The following is a 21003-nucleotide window of genomic DNA, read 5'->3' on the forward strand; positions in this document are numbered from 1 at the left end:
AGCGGTCCTTATAAGTGCTTATAAGTCCTTATATTTGAAAATAAAATATAAAGGCCCTTATAGGTGCTTACTTTTTCTTTAAAGCCCTTATTTTTTTGTTTTTAGTGCTTATTTTTTGCTTTTAGTGCTTTTTTTTTAATGAACGCGCTATTTTCCCCCTACCAAAGCCGAAACTAAATAAACAACTTTTCTTAATATTGAATGTCAGGTGGTGAATCATACTCCCGGAAATAGCTTTTCCCCCTTTCTCTGCATTAACATAACCTTTGGTGCGCACAAAGAGTACAGACAGGTGCCCGTCGTTATATTGGTCAAAGAATTGCGAAAGCAGTAGAAAGTTTCGGTACATTCGGCATTCTTTTCCTCTCACCCAAATACTATACACGTTTAAATTTCTATCCAGATCTTAATAATTTGCATTCTCGTTCCGCTTGGTCAGTTCATATTTGTGTTTATTATGATTATTATGCTTATATTATGAGTATATGTATGAATGTTTATAATAACAGTTGCAGTAACTGCTGAAGTATAGTAAACTTCCAAAAATGGTTGTATTTTAACACAGCGTTTTAGGAATAATACTCGGAATGGCTTAAATAAAGGGAAAGTAATCGAATAGTCAAAATAATTTAATTTTTTTTGGCCAATACATTATATAGTGCGAAGATTGGGAGGTTCTCCCCTTTCTCCGCAAAATCTCAAATATTGAAACTGTTACAAGTTCGCTGCAAAACAAGCAACGGACTTTTGTTTTTTTTTTTTGTCACTTTCCAATCTGGATTGAATAGGACTAAAAGTTCTGTGGTCTACCAACCCAAGCGAAGAATGATTCTATTGCGGAAATTTAACGCCGTCTGTTGAAAATTAGAATGAAAAACACCCCAGTTACTCATATTTAGTTCTTTATTCTCCCAATTTCAGCAGTTGTTGATTCCGATTGCGTAATATCACGTAGGGAAGAATTATGGCACACGTATTGTGCAATAACGTTTGCGATATTTCGCAGAGATAATTAATTAATTAATTTTGATGTTCTGTTTGAGATTTGTTTATGAACACTTAAAAGAGTTTTACTGTGCTTGCTAAGCAGAATATTTTTCAGTTCCATTGGTTTATTTTTATATGATTCACATATCAAAATGTCAAAAGCATTTATTTAGCGGAAAAATCTAAAAAGTGGCTACAGTCAACCCCCCCCCCCTCCGCTCCTCTTTTTCAAGTTACGCTCAACTGTCCGAATATTCGCCAGTTTCCAAGTATGCGGCTTAGTTAAGCTTTTACTGTTAAAGGATGACTGCATGAAGCAAATTTCTGTCTTCTGATTTCAGAAATGTTCCTCTTTTTTACTTAAATTACTTTGCTTGCAATATCTGTTAAGAGAAAACTGATATACAATGAAAATTTAGAAAATATTCAGAATTTAGATTTAAATTATTTAAATATTAATATGAGTGGAAAAATAAATTGTATTTATTATTAGGTTCCAAGCAAATACAATAAATATGCCTTATTATTATTTATTTTCTCTATTTTGAACTGAAATTTCATCATTAAATCTTGTAATATAGTTTAGTTCTGCATAGTTTTTTTTCTTTTCTCTCATAGTAAACTAGTTCTGTAAATTGAACTGTTATTTAAAATTTAAAGGGAAAAAAAAAGTAATTATTTTCCATGGTTGAGGTAATGCTTATTCTCTCTTAATAAATACTGCATTTCTCATATTTTAAATTACAAGTCTAATTAAGGTTATGCAGTTGTGTATAATGTCATTAGACAGGTGCTTATTTTTTTTCTTAAAATGTGCTTGAAAAGTGCTTATTTTTTTAACTAAAATGTGGCTATGAACCCTGTGTAACTCATAACGAGAACCAAGGAATATATCATTTTTTGTGCACTGCTTTGCAACTGATATACAGCTCATCAGCAGCTAAACAGTAAAGTGACTGAACTCTGGTAGTTTAGTTAGCCAAGCTAATGGGCAAGTTGTATGATTGTTTTCATGGTATTCCCAATATGTAACGTGGATTCAAACCAGTGTCCTTCAGAAAGACCTCCTTGAAGGCATCTTTTCTTTTAGGCAGATATCTCTCCCATGCTTTTCCATAATTTAAACAAACCCAAATGATGTATGCTGCTAAAAATTTTATTTAAAGTCCATATTTAATAACATTACAAAAATTGCAAATATGGTCCAAGTTAGATCATTTTTAAATGCATATATTTATTTTAATTACACTAATTGTATATATTTATTATATGAATATTTTAAATGTCCATTTTATCATTAATTAATATTAATATATTTATGGACAACATTTCTTTTTTGATTGTTCTGTCCAATGTATCCTTGATTTTAATTTCACATTTAAATTTTCACACCATAATTTTATAAGTCTTCTGAAATTTAGTCACAATTTCACTCAATTTAACCGCGTAGTTCACAAATGCAGCATAAAAACTATGTTAATATCAGTCACCAAGGATGTATGGATTAGGTTTTTCATGCATAACCATGAGTTTTTGAGTATCCATAAAACTATTCTGTCATTTTAGAGAATCAATAATACTTTTTATTTCAGTTTAATCATCTCTTTGTGTGTCACACCTGAAATCTTCTCAAATGTTATTGTTTTGTTTATTTCATGCTTATGACTGCATAAGAAGACTTAAGTGAAACAAATGTGTCACAAGCAGTGACACTGAGATGTTATTTCACATATAACTGAGAAGTACAGCACTAATTAGCACTGTAATTGTTAAAGAAAGTATCCTGGCTTGTAAAAAGCTTCGTTGCATGTAATGTGAACTTAATAACTTTATCATTTTAAAATTAAGAAGGGTTTGTGTGTACTTAATTCAATATACAAAGCATGTGAGAGCTAGCTGAAAAAGGCATGCTTTTGTGAATATTTTCTAGGGTAAATAGGCTCATGGAAAACCACGAAAATGTCACAAAATTCACAAAACACATACGAAAAAAATAAACTGCACAACCAGCTCGTTTTTCAGGATTTGAGCCGAGATTGAACTACCACTATTCAGCCTTCTTAACCACTCGTAGGACTAAATATGTAATATGTAATATCATGTAATCAAAAGTTAACTATGTGTTGTGTAACAGGATTGCTTTCTCAAGTATCGAGGTAGGAAATACTTAATCTATTCTTTTTTTTAAGTGTTTGGTCATGGTATTATTCATTACATGTACTTTCCATAATTCATATAGAATATTAATATTTCTACTACAAGTGTCTTTTTTAAATTTTTAAGTGTTTTGCTTGTTGATATTCTCAAAATTGTATCTGATAATTAGTATAATAGGTATAAATACAGTAGACACATATAATCGATCAGGAGTGGCTAAACTTTATGTCAGTGAGAACCACAACTGCATATTTACATCATAGGTGAAGTAGGTTTCAGACAGCAAGAAATGTCGATTCCAAACAATCATTCAGTGACAGTCTTAGTTCAATAAGAGCCATGTGCCTGTAATAAATTAATGAATGCATGACTTTTAATACATCCATTTTACATAAACAGTTTTTCAATGTTATTTTTATCAATTTACTTGTAAACAGTTTAAAGCATTTTATGTTGAAACAACTGCCTGTCTTTCATAGTATATTTGACAGTGCCAATAATTTTCAGTATTGAAATTCTATTCAGTAGCATTGTTAATAAAACTTTTGAAGAGTCATTTGCACTTGGATTCATTACACAAGTAGTGGTTTGCTAATTTTGATGACTTTGAGTATCCATAAAACTATTCTGTCATTTTAGAGAATCAATAATACTTTTTATTTCAGTTTAATCATCCCTTTGTGTGTCACACCTGAAATCTTCTCAAATGTTATTGTTGGAAAAGCATTAACAATATATTATCTGGTTAAAGTTTTAAGCCATAAATATTGTTTTTCTCATAATTTTAGATGACCATACCAATAATAAAAACATTACTTAATTAATTATTTAAAATGCATATTTTGGCAGGTGATGAAGTCAAAATATTTTATCGGTTGGAAACCTCATGATTCTGTGTGCTTAACGCTACGTTAACAGCCATGTTACCAATTATCATTAACCCCTCTCCCGCCATATTTTCTTCCACAAACTAGCATCTGTCACCGAAAACTTCCTTTATTATATGAAAATATTTCTATCTATTTGTTAAAAGTTCATAAATAATAACGTGAAAATACAAAAAAAATAATAATAAATAAGTGAAGAATAATTTAAATTGGCAAATGCGAACAATGACGGTGATAATTCAACAAAATGAACGTTAGAGGAATGGTTGCAACCTTCTTACAAGCGAATAGGTTGAATCTGCCGGATTACCAGGTTTGAACTATTATCGCCAAAGTTGGCGATGTTTACATTTGCCGGGTTCTTTGCGGAAGTGTTCCGAAATTCTAATTAGATGTAAACAAATTTCATTTAATAATAATTAAATGCCGTGTAAAGCTTCAAACTTATTTTTTTTTTAACTAATACTTAAAAGATCTAACATTGTGGTTCTCAACCTATTTTGCCCTATTCCACCCCTTTCACCATTGCTAGAAGATCATTCCCATCATGCCCTTCCTTTTCAGTACTTGAAAAATGCATATATATATTTATTTAGATTGCTTTTGAACTTACTTTATAAATTAAACCAAAAAAAGTACAGAAAATGTTGGTATATACCAGGATTCGAATAAAAATAGTTTTTTATATTTATAAACCACAGCTGCCAACTCTGCTTTTTCTTCTGGTCTCCTGGTAGATCACCAAATCTCGATAAACTTGTCTCAGTTGCAACAAACAGGGCGAAAAGAATGACCGGGGTAAGAAACGTTTTTGTTATTATTTTGAAAGGAAAAATCAGTGACAAGATCTTACTTACCATTGTATCATTCATCAAGAAGCGCTTTGTGCTCGACATTTCCAGAAGAAATTTGCAAAGTTATGGAATTCATAATTATATTATTGTTAACCTCATTATTACTACAGCTTTTAATCATCGCCAGTTTAAAGAATTTTTAGTTGAAATGGAGAGCGAGTACTCAGATCTTCTGCTGAATAATAAAGTGCGTTGGTTATCAAGAGGAAATGTTTTGAAATGTTTTGCATCCTTATTAACAGAAGTTAAAGCATTACTCCTTGAAATGAGTGTTTATAATCCAGAACTAATGAATGATCAGTAGATCCAAAAATTTTATTTTATGGTAGACGTTACATCTCATCTAAATCAGCTTAATCAAAAAACTATAGGGAAGAGGTGTGTGTGTGTGTGTGTGTGTGATTATGGCAAAGCCTCGAGGGCTATCTGCCTAAGAGGAGGGATGCCTTTGTGGAGGACTTTCTAAGGGAAACTGGCTCGTTTTTAACACGTTACACATGGGGAAAACCACGAAAACACCCATGCAGCCAGCCCGTTCGCGGGATTCGAACCTCCTATAGGGAAGAGGAAACACAATTTTTCTGATGTTGGAAGAAGTTATTTCATTTGAAAGCAAATTATCTCTTTCTGCTCAAGATTTTTGAAACAGAAACTTTGGTTCACTTTCCAAGCCTGTTGAAACATTCTCAAGAAAATAGATCTAATATTGACATTTGCCATTTCAAAACAACAGTTTTATGACAGAAGTTTTTCTCAGCGGTTTCAGGAATTCTGAATCAGCAAAGCAACATTAGCCTTTGTTAAAAAACCTCTTAATACTAGTGCAACGGAATTGCATTTCTCTGTTTAATATTCACATTGGCAACTCTGAAATCAATTGCTGAATTTAAAAAAAAAAAAATTATGAAAATTGAAATTTGAACATTTTAAGTGCTGATGTAGAAACATTGGAGAAAAATAAATGTGTGCTTAGTTCACAGCACAAGTAATCTGGAGAAGGAAAACATGTGGAATAATATTATTCCCGACTCATGTAATCAGCTTAAAAAACTAACGTTTGATGTTTTTCTTATTCGAGTCTACATATTCATACGATCAATAATTTTCAAGCATGAACTTTTTGTCAAGAGTAAGTAGAGAAGTCATCTTATTCATGAAAACTTGTAATAAGGCTTAAAATGAAAAACAACATACAAAATGCAAACTTTTCAAGAAGATGCAAGGCCATTGTTTACATTAGTGTTTTGTTAGTCATTATTGCGATTCAAGTTTTTCAATATATTGCAATTCTCTTTTATCAATAAAATAGTATCGTTATTAAGTATAATATCAAGTTTTATTCGACATATATATATAGTTTAACTAAGACTTAAAAACTGAAATATTGAGTTAATTTTAGGGAGTGTTGTGGAGCGAAAAAAGATGTAGTGTTGAGAAAGGTATAAGATGGTTTGGACATATGCAGAGAATGAATGGAAGAAGATACTTGAAAAGAGAATACAAGTATTAATAAATACAGTGCTGAACTGTTGATAATTGACTCTGTTGACTAATGAGTTTGCCTTCACTGGCCAAAGGGATATAAAACTGAACTGAGAGCAAATTGTGTGCCATCTCAAACCTTTTCTGCTGCATGTACTATGCCCTAAAAGGCTGAATTGTTATTATGCCCAACAGTGTTATGTTGTTATATGTAAAGATTTTAAACAATTATTTTTTTGTAACTGTTTCTGAAATTATTAACTTAGTGTTTTATGTTCAGTTTCAGCAGTTTTCTTAGTGTTGATTAAAGAGTTACTGTTTATTACATTTGCTATTCCTTATTACTGCACTAAAGGCTATGATTCTGTATACATTAATTAGCAGCATGTTTAAATTCTTAGTTAAAGGTCTTCAATTTAGTTTCATAATTATTTATTGTATACCTTCTTCATATTCATCTTAAATTTCAGAAGAAATTTACTTCCCAGTTTAGTCCTTTGAAGCAATTTATATGTAAATATTGTATAGCATATTCTGTTATGTACTGACTATTGAAATGCATTTTTATTTCTTTTTTGCAGGACATTTTGCAGTTTGAAGTCTCTATGTACTACTGAGGTAAAAAAATTCTTTTATATCTAATCTGAAAATGAAATATTTTTTCATAGGCAATAAATTCAGTTCTTGACAACTGCATTCTAAATTAGAATTTTAAGCACATGTGAGAAAACAGGAAAGTGCTTTCCAGTATTTAATTTTAAAAAAAGTTGAATTTTTATTTTCAGAAATCATCTTAAATTTATTTAATAAAGATCATGCAAATGATTCCAAAATTTTTGGTGCATGTTTTACTTGTCCCCAGAACTTTCTGAGTTGTCCTGCTGTGGATAATTTCTACATAACCACTGAATTTCTGTGATTCTGATTAATTCAGGCTCCTAAGAACTTGATGTTTGTGTCATTATTTGATTTTTAGGAAAGTGATTATTCTAAACCTCATGTTTATAAAAAAATTTACTGTAGTTTGAAAATATGAGTCTTGGATGATAATATCAGCGACTCTTTTAAATATAAGCTACAACTTGCTTAAAAGTATCTTATGCAGTTAATGCCACTAGATACCTTTCAACATAAAAAACATCTTCAGAATTATTTTTATTTCTTGCATTTGCTGCAAACATGAAAGAAAAGAAAAATCTTATAATTAAATTTTGTTGCTGTTAAACATTTCTGTAGTAGAAGATAAGCATGTTTAATTTATAATACTTTTTATGTATTGTTTGACATATTTAGAAGTATTAAATATGTATATGATGCACAATTTTGAAATCTACAAAATAAATTTTGTTGTATATAAAATTTAATTATAAATATTGAAGTAAAATAACAGACAATAACATTGCAAAATTAAAAATTTACTCTTACAAACACTTCAAAAAAGTGAGAATAAAATGCATTAAAAATTTAAGCAATATTTTTTATAATTTAAAAAAGTATCTCTTCATATAGTATTAATAAATACAGTACAAAGTTCGAAATCTAGCCGATTCCGGATTTGGGATATTTCCAAATCCTGTGGGGGGCTGTAAAGTAATGTTGCTTTCTTACATTAAATTCAAACAAATAAATTTGTAACAAGTTTTTATTTTTAAGCAATAATATAATCACCCTCGTTATCAGCAACCTTTTGCCATCTAGTATGCAGATTTCAATCCCAGATCAATAAAAATCAATTGGTTTTTGAGTAAAATATCTCAAGATGGCATTTTGGACATCATCAAAATTTTGAAATTTTTTGTTACTAAGAAAATGTTGTAGGGATTGGAATAAATGGAAATCCGAGGGTGCGATATCGGGCGAATATGGTGGGTGAGGCAGTACCTCCCACCCCAATTCATTATGTTTTTCCAGTGTTCGTCTTGCACAGTCGTGTTGCAGAATGACGCCTTTTCCGTTGACAATCGCCGGATATTTTCCAATTAAAGATTGGTTCACTAGATCCAATTGTTCAGAATAAAGGTCTACATTAACAGTTTTTCCAGATTTCAGCAATTCAAAATGAACAATTCCACGAATACTCCACCAAATACCCAGAAGTGCCTTTTCGGGATGTAAACCCTTTGTAACCCCTATTAAAACTGCCTTTTGAGTTTTGGATTATCATATAGGACTTATTTTTCTGTCTCCACTAATCAAGCGATCAAAAAATGGTTCTGTATGGTGCCGTTGAAGCAATACATTGCGTGTGATGGATAGGTTGGCCTTGTTCTCTTCGGACAGATTATGGGGGACTCAAACACCTGCTTTGCTTATTTTTCCATTCTGCTTTAAATGTTTTTGGTCGACCAAGGTTGGTTAAGAGTGTTTGACAGTTCCTCGATTGTTTGACATTGATTTGCGTCCACTTCTGCCCTTAGCATGTTGTTGTCTATCGTTGTTGTCGACATGCGTAGAAACGACATTACTTTTTGGTCCCCCTAATAATAGATCATCAATTTAAATCTGGTAAGATGGCATGCAGAAATTATACAATTAAAATTATGAAATTGTAATTTATGAAATAAAGAACAATTATGATCTAAAGGGTATCAAAATTTACAAAAGAAAGCTTAATATTTGTTTACTTTATTAAACATTTCGTTCAATGCAAGTTGTTTAAGATGCTCCCACAAAAAATTCAAAAAGTTCCTTTTTCTTTTTTCTTGTGTCATATACAGTGGACTTTCCAATGCCATACTCCTCACATAATTTTAAGACGAATATGCCTGTATGCATTTTTTGCAGCAATTCCACATTTTGTTTAATGGACTTCTAAACATGGTTTCGCTTTGTAGATCCCTTTTGTAACTCCAGAATTGGAAACTCTTTTCGACATAATCGAAAGTTCAAGCTTAGTTTTTATAAAATTTCTGTAATAATAACAGTCTGCGAAAATTAATAAACTGGGTCAAATTAGAAGGTCAGGGAGCAGCGCAGTCTGCTACATTAATTTAAAATGCCTTAGAATCAGTAATGATAATTTTAGCCTAACTTAATAGCGTGTGTTATACGTTATTGGCTATGTATCACAAGATTGGCAACGAAACCCAAGTGGTTTCGCTAAATTTTGTCTTGCTCCTATAGCGTTCTGAATGAAGCCTGAATTGTAATAGTTTAGTTTTTTACTATACCTACGTTTATTTCCTGCACATGCTTCAAACTAATATGAGTCCTGAATAAATAAACTCCCACATATATACTTAAGGCTTTATCTAGGGCTGGCGCTTGAAACCGCCTGGTATCGCCTCTACAGGTCCTAAATTCTGCTGCAAAGCGCTTTTGTAAGTTCTAAATTTTAACCATGCCTAAACTTTGGATCCCAGTGCTTTCCCTAAATCATAAATACTTCTCATCCCTTAATTTTGACACTCGGTGCTTTCCCAAATTCCAAAAATTTCAACTTCCCTAAATTCTGCCGTCCAATACACACATATCTATAGTGCAGGACGGGTTTAAAAATTTTGCTTTTAATTTTTAGCCTATTATTATGTTTTTTTTTATATGTATGTATATAGGCATAAATAAATGCAACAAAATAAAGAACAAGGTTATAAGGTATTTCTCCCGCCTTCCTAGCATCCCTTCGTGGTATAGTGGTTCTGCATGCTGAGCCGGTATTGTCAGAGGTCCGTGGTTCGATTCCCAGCAAAGGCGTTGTTAATTTTTCATCTTGCCTGCTTCCAGAAAAAAATACCTAATGTCTCTAAAGTGGCGCCCGAACTAAAAGGGTGTTTCATGAGGATTCTCTGCGCCCAGGATTTGGCGATTGGGTCCCCTAAAAACCTCAGTCGCCCTTTCAAAAGGGGAGTATGTAAGGTATTTCTCGTGCCTTCCTAGCATCCCTTCATGGTGTAGTGGTTCTGCACGCTGAGCCGGTATTGTCAGAGGTCCGTGGTTCGATTCCCGGCGAAGGCTCTGTTAATTTTCATTTTGCCTGATTCCGGAAAAAAATACCTAATGTCTCTACCAGGTATAAAATATGAAAGAAAAAAATCTTAAATATACAATGTTCATTAATATATGTATATGTATATAATATCAATATAAATGTTAGGTTCTGAAGCAATTAGAAAATTTTTAATTACGCATACACACACATATATATATACATTTTATAAGCATATATAAAATAAAGCGATTTTTAAATTACTTATATGGTTTGTTGTGGTTTATTTAAATATAGCAAAGCACTCGACGGCTATCTGCCTAACGGTAAGGATGCCTCTGTAGAGGACTTTCTAAGCAAAACTGGATCGTATATGCGTTATACATGGGGAAAACCACGTAAACGCCCATACAACATGAAAATGGATTGTCTGGTCCGCACTTCTTAAGCAGAAGTATCACCAGAGCCAATAGGCTAAGGAAATTTTCAATTTTGGAGCAAGAGCTCAAAGATCAAATAATGCCAATTAGAATTTTTGAAAGACCTAGTTAGAATTTTGAGGTCTTCTGACTAGGAGATGTGTTGGCCTCGCCAACGTCTTTATTGAAAAAATACATTACATAGCATGTTTTTATATTTACAAAACAAATTATTTTTTGAACATAAATTGAGTTATACAATGCAACATAGAATGATAGGAAGAACAAAGTAAATAATCAATATTAAGTATTACAATAATTAAATGATTAATAACATGGCAAATAAAAGTACAAAGATATTACATGATACGATTGAATTTACAAGTACAGATCTAATTCATTGTGATATGAGTATTCCAATATAAGTACAATAATATTATATAATACAATCAATTTATAAGTACAGATCTGATTCATTATGGTATATGTATTCCATAAAACTTGATAACAAAGATCGTCCCTTGTCGTTCTTAATTAGTTGTTTTAGAGTTTCTAAAGTTATATTTTGTTTGAAAATTTCTCTACGTTTTGTTGATACACTGGAACAGTCTATAATCATATGAAGTGCATCTGCGGATTCACTACCACATTGACACTTGCATGTAGATTCCTTTAGTTTGAATCTGTTAATATAAATCGGAAAGGCTCCGTGATTAGTGATAACTTGATTTAAAAAAAATCACTGAAATGCCGTTTCTCCGAAACATTCGGTAGAAGTGTGAACGTTTGTCGTCCTGATGCTATTACTCATAGGGATCTTGCAGTCTAGGTACGTGTTCGAGTAAATCCCTTGTTTGGCTAGCTCGTCGGCTTTTTCATTGCCGGCAGTGCCTTGGTGTCCTCTTATCCAATGAAGCTTTGCTTTTGTAAAAGCCAGTAATTTCTTTATGGCGATAATGTTCTGATTATAGATATTGTATTTATGGATAGACTTTAAAACAGCCTGGCTATCCGAATATATATGCGCAGGACTGGGGGTGTGATTTTAACCATAGTAATGCCGACTTTAATGCTAAAGTTTCAGCTTGATATACTGTACTAGTCTTATCCAGTTTAAACATAAATTGATCGTGACAAACTCCATTCATGAAGGAACAGAAGCCAGCTCCAGTGCCGTCTTCACTTTTTGAACCGTCCGTATAAATTTCTAAACCTTTATTGATTGGAGGCTTGTTGTCCCATCCGAAGACTTGAATATGAGCTGGATGAGAATGCCATTTAGGTACTGGGAATTCAATCTGATCCCGTGAAAGTTCTAAGTCCTCATATTTAAAGTCAGTCCATCCTCGTTTGGTACGTTGGATGATGCTTTCCATGTCCAATTTAAGATCAAGCGGCATAATTCCAGCAATCACTTGAAGAGCTGCAGTAGGGGCAGTCTTATAGCTTTTGGTCATTGCAAGAAGTGCTATGCGTTGTATAGAGTTTGTTTTGTTTCGCATTTTTACCGTAGGTGGGTACCACCAGGCAGGACATGTGTATACTATGGTACGCTCTATTGCACGTTTATAAAGTTCTTTCAGAACTGGTTTGGGCATCCCAAGTAATCTAAGAAGATTGTTCATTATTTTACAAACTTTAGATTTAATATAATCTAGATGAGGTAGCCAGGTAAGGCATTCATCTATGACTATTCCAAGATATTGAATGGATTTTTGTTGCTTAATGGTATGATCGTTCATCTTTATTGTCGGTGCTGAATAGGCTGCACCACGCTTTTTGATTGCTATAAACATAGACTTTGACTTTTCGGGAGAGAATTGAAGTTTGCACTTGAGTGCCCATTCTGATAGTTTTTGAAGCGCCAACTTTGCCTTGGTTTGAATTTGCATATGCATAGATCCTGTTACTAGGAGTGAAACGTCGTCCGCATAAGCTTGGATGTGGATTCCATCTTCAAATTCGAGTTTTAAAGCTATATTCATTATTATATTCCAGAATAGTGGTCCAGAGTTGGATCCTTGTACACATCCTTTTTCTTGTTTTATGGAGTATTGAACATTATTTATTTCATAGATTATATGTCTATTATCCAATAAACTTTCAATAACTTTATAAATATTTAGAGGACATCCCAGATTGCGGAGTTCCTGTAGTAGGAACGGCCACCAAATATTGTTGAATGCACTCTTGATATCCAAAGAGATAACATTGGTGTAATTATTCTTACGTCGGTTTGCTTCTATTTGTGAGACTATGTTGTCCTTGATGGCATCTGCTGAGCATTTTCCCGCCGTGAAGCCATATTGTTGTTCACTTAATTTGGAATTCGATACTAAGAAATAAGTCAATCTGTTAGTGATTAATTTATCATAGACTTTACTCCATGCGTTAAGCAAGCAAATAGGGCGGTAAGCATCAGGAAGCTCACCATTTTTCCCTTCTTTTGAGAATAATACTAATTTCGCTGTCTTCCAGCAGTTAGGAAATATTCCTCGACGGAAGACTTCATTAAGTAACGCTACTTGTAATTGTGGGTTAGCATAGAAAACTTCAGCTATAATTTCTTTAGATATATTGTCCATTCCAGGTGCTTTGCCTGGATTGAGGGATTTGATAGCATTTTCCACTTCTGGAATCGTAAACGGAACATCATTTATTGAATTATATGGATTCCTTAAGTTGTTACGAATTGTCGTATGAAACTCCGTGTCTTCGCTGATTATATCTTTAGGAAAGTGGTAATCCATTAGGAAACGTATAGTTTCTTCTATTGTGGAAGTCTTGGTTTTATCTGGTTTGAGTAACGCTTTTAATTGTAGAGGGGATTGCATAGTCCCCTTAGCAATGTCATAGTGTACCCCGAAGGGTGAACTAGGACTTAGACGCTCCAGATATCTTTTCCAGGTTGTTCTTTTGGCTTGCATAAGCTTTCTTTTATAGAGAGCAAGGTCTTTTTCATAGACTTGCTTATAGTGTGCCCTTAGTTCGTCATCATGAATACATTTGTGATAACGCTTTCTCAAAGCGAGGATTCTTTTTCGTAATATTGAGAGTTCCGGGGTCCACCAAGGGACACCTTTGTGTTGAGTTTTAACATATTTTCCCTTGGCGTGGGTTGCCAAGTCACAGTATTCCTGTATTTTCTGAGTCCACTTAATTATAAGTTGATTAAGATCAACTGTATCTTTAGGCAAGTAAGATTCCATTGAACCAAAAAAGTGACCAATTTTTGCCTTCAGTAAGAGCCAATCCATTTGTGTAAGTTTATATTTGACTCTTTGAGTTGAGCTAGAATGTTGATACGTAATTTCAAAAGAGATATAACAATGATCACTTAAAGTGATACAGTCCATAACTTTCCAATTATGAATGAAAGACGTGGAAGAGATTGATCTGGAAGCTGTAATATCAATCCAGCTCTTTCCCCTTGTGCAGTTGTAGGTAGGGGGACCATCCGGATCGTTTTCAACAGCCAGTCTATGCATTGTTAAGAATTCTCTAAGTGTGCGTTTTCTGGGATCCTTGAAGGGGGAGCCCCAGAGCACACTTTTCGCGTTTAAGTCGCCAAGGAGAAGAAGATCATGTTGATCGTCAAAGTAACGTTCAGCTAAGTTTAACAGAGTAGTTAAATCTGTTAAGTCCGTTATAGGTTGAGTATAACAGTTAAAAATGGTTATTGTCCTATGTTCAATCTTTAATGTAATAACATTTAAAGTAGAAGAAGCGTAAGTATTCAGAACCGTAAGTCGTGGGTTAACCACCACTGTGGCTGTTTTGGGGTGGTCATTTGGAGAAAAAATGTTTGAGTCGGAAAGCCAGACGGCTTGTCATTGATACAGTATGGTTCTTGAATAAAAATCAAGTCGTATTCAAAGATACAAGTCTTTAGTTGTGCTGTTGCGACATGTGATCTCGCTAAATTAATTTGCAACGCTTTTATATTTTGAATAAGTTCTCTAGCCATAATTGATTTTTCTTCGAAGATCTTCAATTTCTAGCTGTCTGCTAGGACAGTCTTTTGAGAAACTTGAGTGCTGCTCGTCAAGGTGCTTATCACTATTCGCATTTCTTTCTGCACAATGAATACATCTTTGGTAGTTATTGTCACAATTTTTGTGGGAATGTCCCACTTCTCCACAATGTCCACATGCCTCTTCTGTTTGGCATTGTTTAGAAATATGTCGGTATTGGCAGCATTTAAAACACTGCGTTGGTCTGATGTATTCTCTTAAATTGAAACGTTCCCAATTAACGCACAGTTTGCGTAACTTAGTAAGTGTTTGAAAACCTCCGGTGAGGTTTCACAAACCCAATGATTTCCGTTCTTATGCTTGATAGGAAATTTAACCTGTAGGCCATCACCATCGATGCCTTCGTTTTGGGCTAAAATGGCTTCCTTAAGTTCTTCCTTAGTCAAGTCCCTTGGAATATCATATATTATAATTTTAGGAAGCCTACGTGTAGGACGAACAATTTGTAGGTCCTTTTTAAGTTCTGGTACAGTATTTATTTCATTTTCTAGCGTCTCTATGTCTTCCGCTTTATTGGTCTCTATTAAGAGACCACCTTTTGCCTCATTTTTAAGTCTTTTCACTCCAATGTGGAGCTTTGTGGGATCAATAGTTTTTAAGAGCTTCTTTCTGATGTTGTCTGGTTTATCCCCTTCATTTGTGGGGTATAAAATAGTGACATGTTGTTTATCTGGTTTTCTCCATGTTTTGGATCGGTCACGAGCTGGACGTTTAAGTACGTCCGCATAAGAGTCTTTAATGTTTGGCGTTTGATGAATTTGTCCTTCCATGTGTGCTATCTCGACACACTGTTCAGTTAGAAGGTTGAACATCAATTGAAATTGATGTCGAATATCAGCGGCTACTGCCTTGTTTATGCCAGAAGCTTTATTTGTCAATATTGTCTCTAAGGTGGCAATATATGCCTGTCCTTCTTTGAGAATGTCCTTAGAACTCATTTTGATGTAGGTAGAGTTATTCAACGCTTAACTAAATAAGATGCACTGGGTCTGTAGACCGACCTGGTACCCTGGGGTTCACACCAAGTCAGTAAGTAGTAGGCACTTTTGCTCAGGCTTTCGACCCTCCTTGGAGAGGGAGCCCCCCGACCTTGCCAAGGTACCCGAGCACTGGGAAAGCACGAATGAACAGGTGAAACAAATATTCAAAATTGTACCAATTTTGCACATTAATATCGCATTTCAATCGCATACAAATCGTATTTCTAATCGCTTTCCCCGGGGAGCGTAAACGCCCATACAGCCATTCCGTTCACTGGAATGCGAACTCCGGACCGAACTATCACTGTTTAGCGGCTTTACCACTCAGACGCTAATGAACCTTCTCCTCACATATACATGCATATATATATTATAATATTTACATGTAGAACATATGTTATGGTGAAATACCGAAATCTGGAGAATGTCGACTTTCACCGGTGAATGTTGAACATATAAGAATATATTTCTTCTCCGTAATTCAGTCACGAAAAAAAGCACTTGAGACTTAAAATAAGAACTTAAAACACACAGTACATTGAAAATGAGAAAGGAAAATAATAGAAGTTAAAAACTTACTTAATTATACAGTACGTTCTAAATGAGAAAATAAAATAATAGTAATAAAAAGCTTACTAAATTATATGACTCAAATCTTATTTATTGCAACAACTTAAACTATTATGACTTCTTATGAACTCTCTTTTCGACCTACACCAGAGCATATCTGTGATTGTCGACATAACACCGGTGAGGGTCCGAATGTACAAGAATGTAATGCAATATTCGATCTTTCACCGATGTATGTGGTAAATGTTGTCATTCTCCGGTGAAAGTCGATATTCTCCAATTTCGGTGTTTCACGGTAACATATACGTACACATTAAATTATTAAATTATATTTGCATGTCGATAAATTATATTTACAGGTTGATCATTGATAAAAAATTATAAAATATTGTACGGAATTACTTCGCTTCCTAGATTTTTCGTAAGCTTCATCATATTTCTAAAACAGAATCTAAGTGGTGATCCCATTTGCAAGCTGTTTATATATCTTATTTTTTCTGCACTGAATTATATTTAGAGAATTATTTCACATGATTATAGCTGAAAATGCAGTTTTACAAATGAAGAATTTAAAGGCAAGAAGAGAATTAGGTCCTTTTCTAATTATTCTTGAAGCATTTAAATTAAGAAAAACAAATGGCAGATTAATAGAGATCACTGAAATAAAGTGCTCACAGAGGACAGATTAATATGCAAATAAATTTTAGTTTTCATTAAGTAAAACAGAATTCATCTGGCTTCTGTGAGAAAGGAATCAATCCAAGAAACTATTTTTCTATTTTCGCAATCATAATTTTTTAAAAAAATATTCAAAGAATTCATATTCAAACATTGCAGTCTATTATAATCAGTAATAATTACCTAAAATGCAATTTTAATCAATATTAATTCTCATTTTCTCTTTGATAACCCCTCTTTAGAGTTAAATAGCAGTCACAGCATTTTTCGGCTACATTTTCCTTTATAATATGCTTACGTTTTCATTTACAACTTTTAATACTCTGGGAAAATTTCAGTATGAGAACCCAGAAAATTATTCTTAGTGATGCTAAGATTATTGATCATTGTCATGCCGCTGTGCTTCAAAAGAAATCCTATTGTTTAAAGGTTCATATCCTTAACCTTCCGACGTTCATATCCTGGCCTTAACATTACATTCATATCCTGACCTAAAAATAAAAGCTGCGAGTCAGAATTAAAGGGGTTGCTCATAGGCAACCTTAGTTAAAAAGAAGTTAGAGGAAATGTTAATCAATGCATAATATTATCTTTTGAATTAAACACTAACACACTATTTGATCAAGTTCAAATAGAAAACAGATATTCGGCATTTGATTTGAAAACAGATTAGACTTGCAAACAGATATTCGGCATTTGTAAAGAAAATAAGGATGAATCAATATGAGTTTGTTTTCTGATTGCAAAACCATCTTAAGATACTATCGGATTTAATCTTTAAATTATTCCAATAATATTCAGAATAGTGGGGAGCCACTATTCTTAACTAAAATTCACTAACGCAAATCCTATTTTGGGTTGAAATGATTTTCATTAATTACGTTTTAGAATCTATTAGGTTATTTTTTTATAATACGCCGAGAGGTATTTTTGAAAATGAGCAATGCCTTTTGCCAGGACTCGAACCTGAACCTCTCGAATACGCGCCTAGTTTGCTAACCGTCACACCACAAAGGCATACTGGAAGGAGAGAGAAAATACATTATCCCTTTTAAAGGGCAAATGGAAATTAGGAAACCTGATCGTTAAATCCTGGTTGTGAAGAATCATCGTTCACAACATTTTAGTTCGAGCGCCACTGTAGAGTCATTAGGTTATTTTAAAGGAGCTGTGAAAAATGTGCAAAGGAGTCGCCGGAACTTGAACCTGCACCTCTCGAATACGCGCCGAGTGTGCTACGGTTACACCACGAAGGCATGCAGAAAGGAGGGAGAAAATACCTTATAACGTTAATGAAAAAATACTAAAAATATCTAAAAAGTTAATTTTTTAATTACCTCAGTTTTTGTACTGATAAATGATAAACTATTATAATATGAAAGAACAAAAGGAATAAAATTAATTATTTACTGATATTTGAGAACTCACTTTTTTACTTCCTTGTACGAAGTAAGTTGTAAATAATGAGACAGACAGTGAACGAAGTAAGTTGTAAGTAAATCAAACGAAGTAAGTTGTACTTTTGTAAGAAGTGTCGCAGCCATGAAAATTTTCGGGTATCATATTTCAATGAAAATACCCATATATTAACTGCTATCAGATACAATGAACGATGTTTTTGCATGACATCTGTAGGTAAGAACAGAATAAAGGACTCTTTTTCCCAAAACGGTTTGCAAAAAGGATTTAAAATGGATTCAGGACAGATTTTTTTGTGATGTCTAGATGTACGTATGTAAGTATTATGTAGCTCGCATAAATCAAAAACGAGTAGACTCAAAACGTTGAAATTTTGTATATGATATAACATGTAGTTGTGCACCTACCTTTTTGGTTGGATTCGGCTGGACCAAAAGTCTATAAATAAGCAAATATACCCACTTTGTAACTCAGCTGCGTGAGCTCAGTTTTTTTTTAAAATAATTTTTATATATTGGTAAATTGTGCATGTTTTGCTTTAAAAATGATTGAATTATGTTGTTCTTATCTCCCAGTTAAAGTTCTTATGCCTTTAGTTAATCTGCATGCAATAGTTGTAGAATTATTAGCTATTTAAAAGTTTTTTAAGTGCGGCTAAGCCTAATTTTTTTTTTACTATAGCTGCCATATTTGTTTGCATTTGAAACTTAGCGAAATAGTGAATTCAGTTTCTGCACTTTTAGTGTCTTTTTGCCAAGTGGGACCCAAAGTAAAAGTTTTGTGCACCGAAAAATCTGCCTTCTTGTCGCTGGCATAACTACTTGTTTTTGCGTAGAAACAATAATTTTAATTGTAAAAATTGTTTTTTTTTAATTGTTTTAATTGTATTTGGTGTTTCAAGTCTCTATATTTTGCAATTTTCAATAAAGCTATTTTGAGGTTTTATGTATTTTTGTCTTGTCGCAAAGTGAGAATTGAATTAATTGATAGATAAAACTATCTCTAATGAGAGAGGAAATAAGTTTCAATGAAATGCAGAAAAAAATTGTGCGTATAATTTAATATTCCGCGCAAGGGAAGTCGTGGTCTTTTAATGCTGTGCTTACAACAAGAAGTGAACTTTTTAATGCTGTGCTTACAACAAGAAGTGAAATAGATTTTGACAAGTAAATATAGCAGTACAAAATTGGGTGTGTTTCATTCACTATATGCGTAAAGTTCTTGATATTATCTATATCCATCACATTTAGGAGCTCACTTTCAGTTATATTAATACCAAATAATTCAGTGAAATACTTAAACCAGCTAATTTAATAAAAAAAATTCACACTTGTATTTTCGTACACTGAAAATTTTCTTATCCGTAATATAAAACACAGCACAAGAAATAAATATTTTGCAAAACAGACAAATATATATATATATATATATATATATATATATATATATTAATATTTAATAAGAATAAATCTTATTATGCAAATTTGAAAGGTAGTTCTGAATATTTTTTAATTGGCTGTTACATTGGCGAATGGCAACTGTGTGATGAAATGACTTGAAAAAGTGGTGGCGCTGTCTGTTACAAAAGTAATAACTAAGTACCAAAATTCGCCACATCGCAAGTCACGACAATACCCCTTTCCTGGCTCCCGGCCACTTTATAGTTGAGAAAAACGGGTCATAGCAGTACAGCAGTAAAGTCGCTGAACGCTGGTAGTTTGACCTGGACTCAATTTTGGGCGAACGGGCTGGCTGCATCGGCGTTATCGTCTTTTCCCCCATACATAACGTGGGTATGAGTCAGTTTTCCTTAGACATTTCTCCAGGAAAGTATCACTGCCCTTACTGAGGTAGTGTGCTATGCCGTAATCAAATAAACCAAGCCAAAAATGTGAAGAAAACGACGAAACTGCGATGCAGCTAGGATATGAACCCTGTTCGAACTACCTGTTTTCACCTATTTTTCCGCTTTGCCTCTGGTGAGCTAAATACAATTTGAAATGAATTGTATTAAGGAACTGGCAGAATTGAAGACTTTTAAGATTATATGACTGAATGTTGCTAAACATGATAGAAGCGGTAAAGCCATGTAAGAAATTATTTGACTTTATATGATATATCTCAAGATTTGTAAGCAATAAAAATAAACAATTCTCCCTGAATAAAACAAAAATCGGCTGCGTTTTCTTTCGATCTAGTTCCTTTCCAGTTTGTAGAATTAAGAACTAAATTACGTTTAGACTTTTTAAAGGTTCATGTCGTAACAAGCAAACCTTTTCTTTATGTTTGAACGTAAAGAGCTCTTTGTCCCCGCTAAGGTCTTTGAAATATTAAATTATAAACTGTTAGCTAAAAGTTGATTACGTTCGATTAGTAATTTACTTAAATAAGTGATTAGACAGAAATTATAATTATTTAATCGTCCATGTATGAACTTTTTAAAAGTCGCACAACATATTAAGCAGCAAGTTTTCTGTTTATGCTTCAACCTAAGACAGACAGAAGTCTTTCTTCCCGCAGGGTGTTGATTTTGATTGATGTATTGAGATTACGGTAAAGCACACTAGAGCTATCTGCCTAAGGAAAGGGATGCCTTTGTGGAGGTCTTTCT

At 33.3% G+C, this 21003-nt stretch overlaps 1 protein-coding gene and 1 long non-coding RNA gene across 5 annotated transcripts in view; one reads left to right on the top strand and one right to left on the bottom strand.

The window, feature by feature from the left end:
• Positions 1-3342: 3342 nt before the first annotated feature.
• The window catches only part of LOC146995195 (uncharacterized), a 567507-nt gene continuing 549846 nt past the window's right edge, over positions 3343-21003 (bottom strand). For 3 of the 4 annotated variants that reach the window (XR_015043637.1, XR_015043636.1, XR_015043633.1), the window contains one exon: positions 3343-3489. This is a non-coding gene — a long non-coding RNA (uncharacterized LOC146995195). Of the gene's footprint in view, positions 3490-7912; positions 8845-21003 lie in introns of those variants that run through there. The other variant, XR_015043634.1, reaches the window with a different exon arrangement.
• LOC146995196 (uncharacterized) overlaps positions 6949-21003 on the top strand; it is a 118972-nt gene continuing 104917 nt past the window's right edge. Inside the window, exon 1 of the mRNA XM_085825837.1 lies at positions 6949-6985. The gene's annotated coding sequence lies outside the window, so the exon portion shown is untranslated. The remainder of the gene's footprint in view (positions 6986-21003) is intronic.

The sequence above is a fragment of the Stegodyphus dumicola genome, chromosome 10, assembly GCF_044657685.1.
Source record: "Stegodyphus dumicola isolate Sdum_Otavi_A_Nest chromosome 10, ASM4465768v1".
Classification (NCBI taxonomy): domain Eukaryota; kingdom Metazoa; phylum Arthropoda; class Arachnida; order Araneae; family Eresidae; genus Stegodyphus; species Stegodyphus dumicola.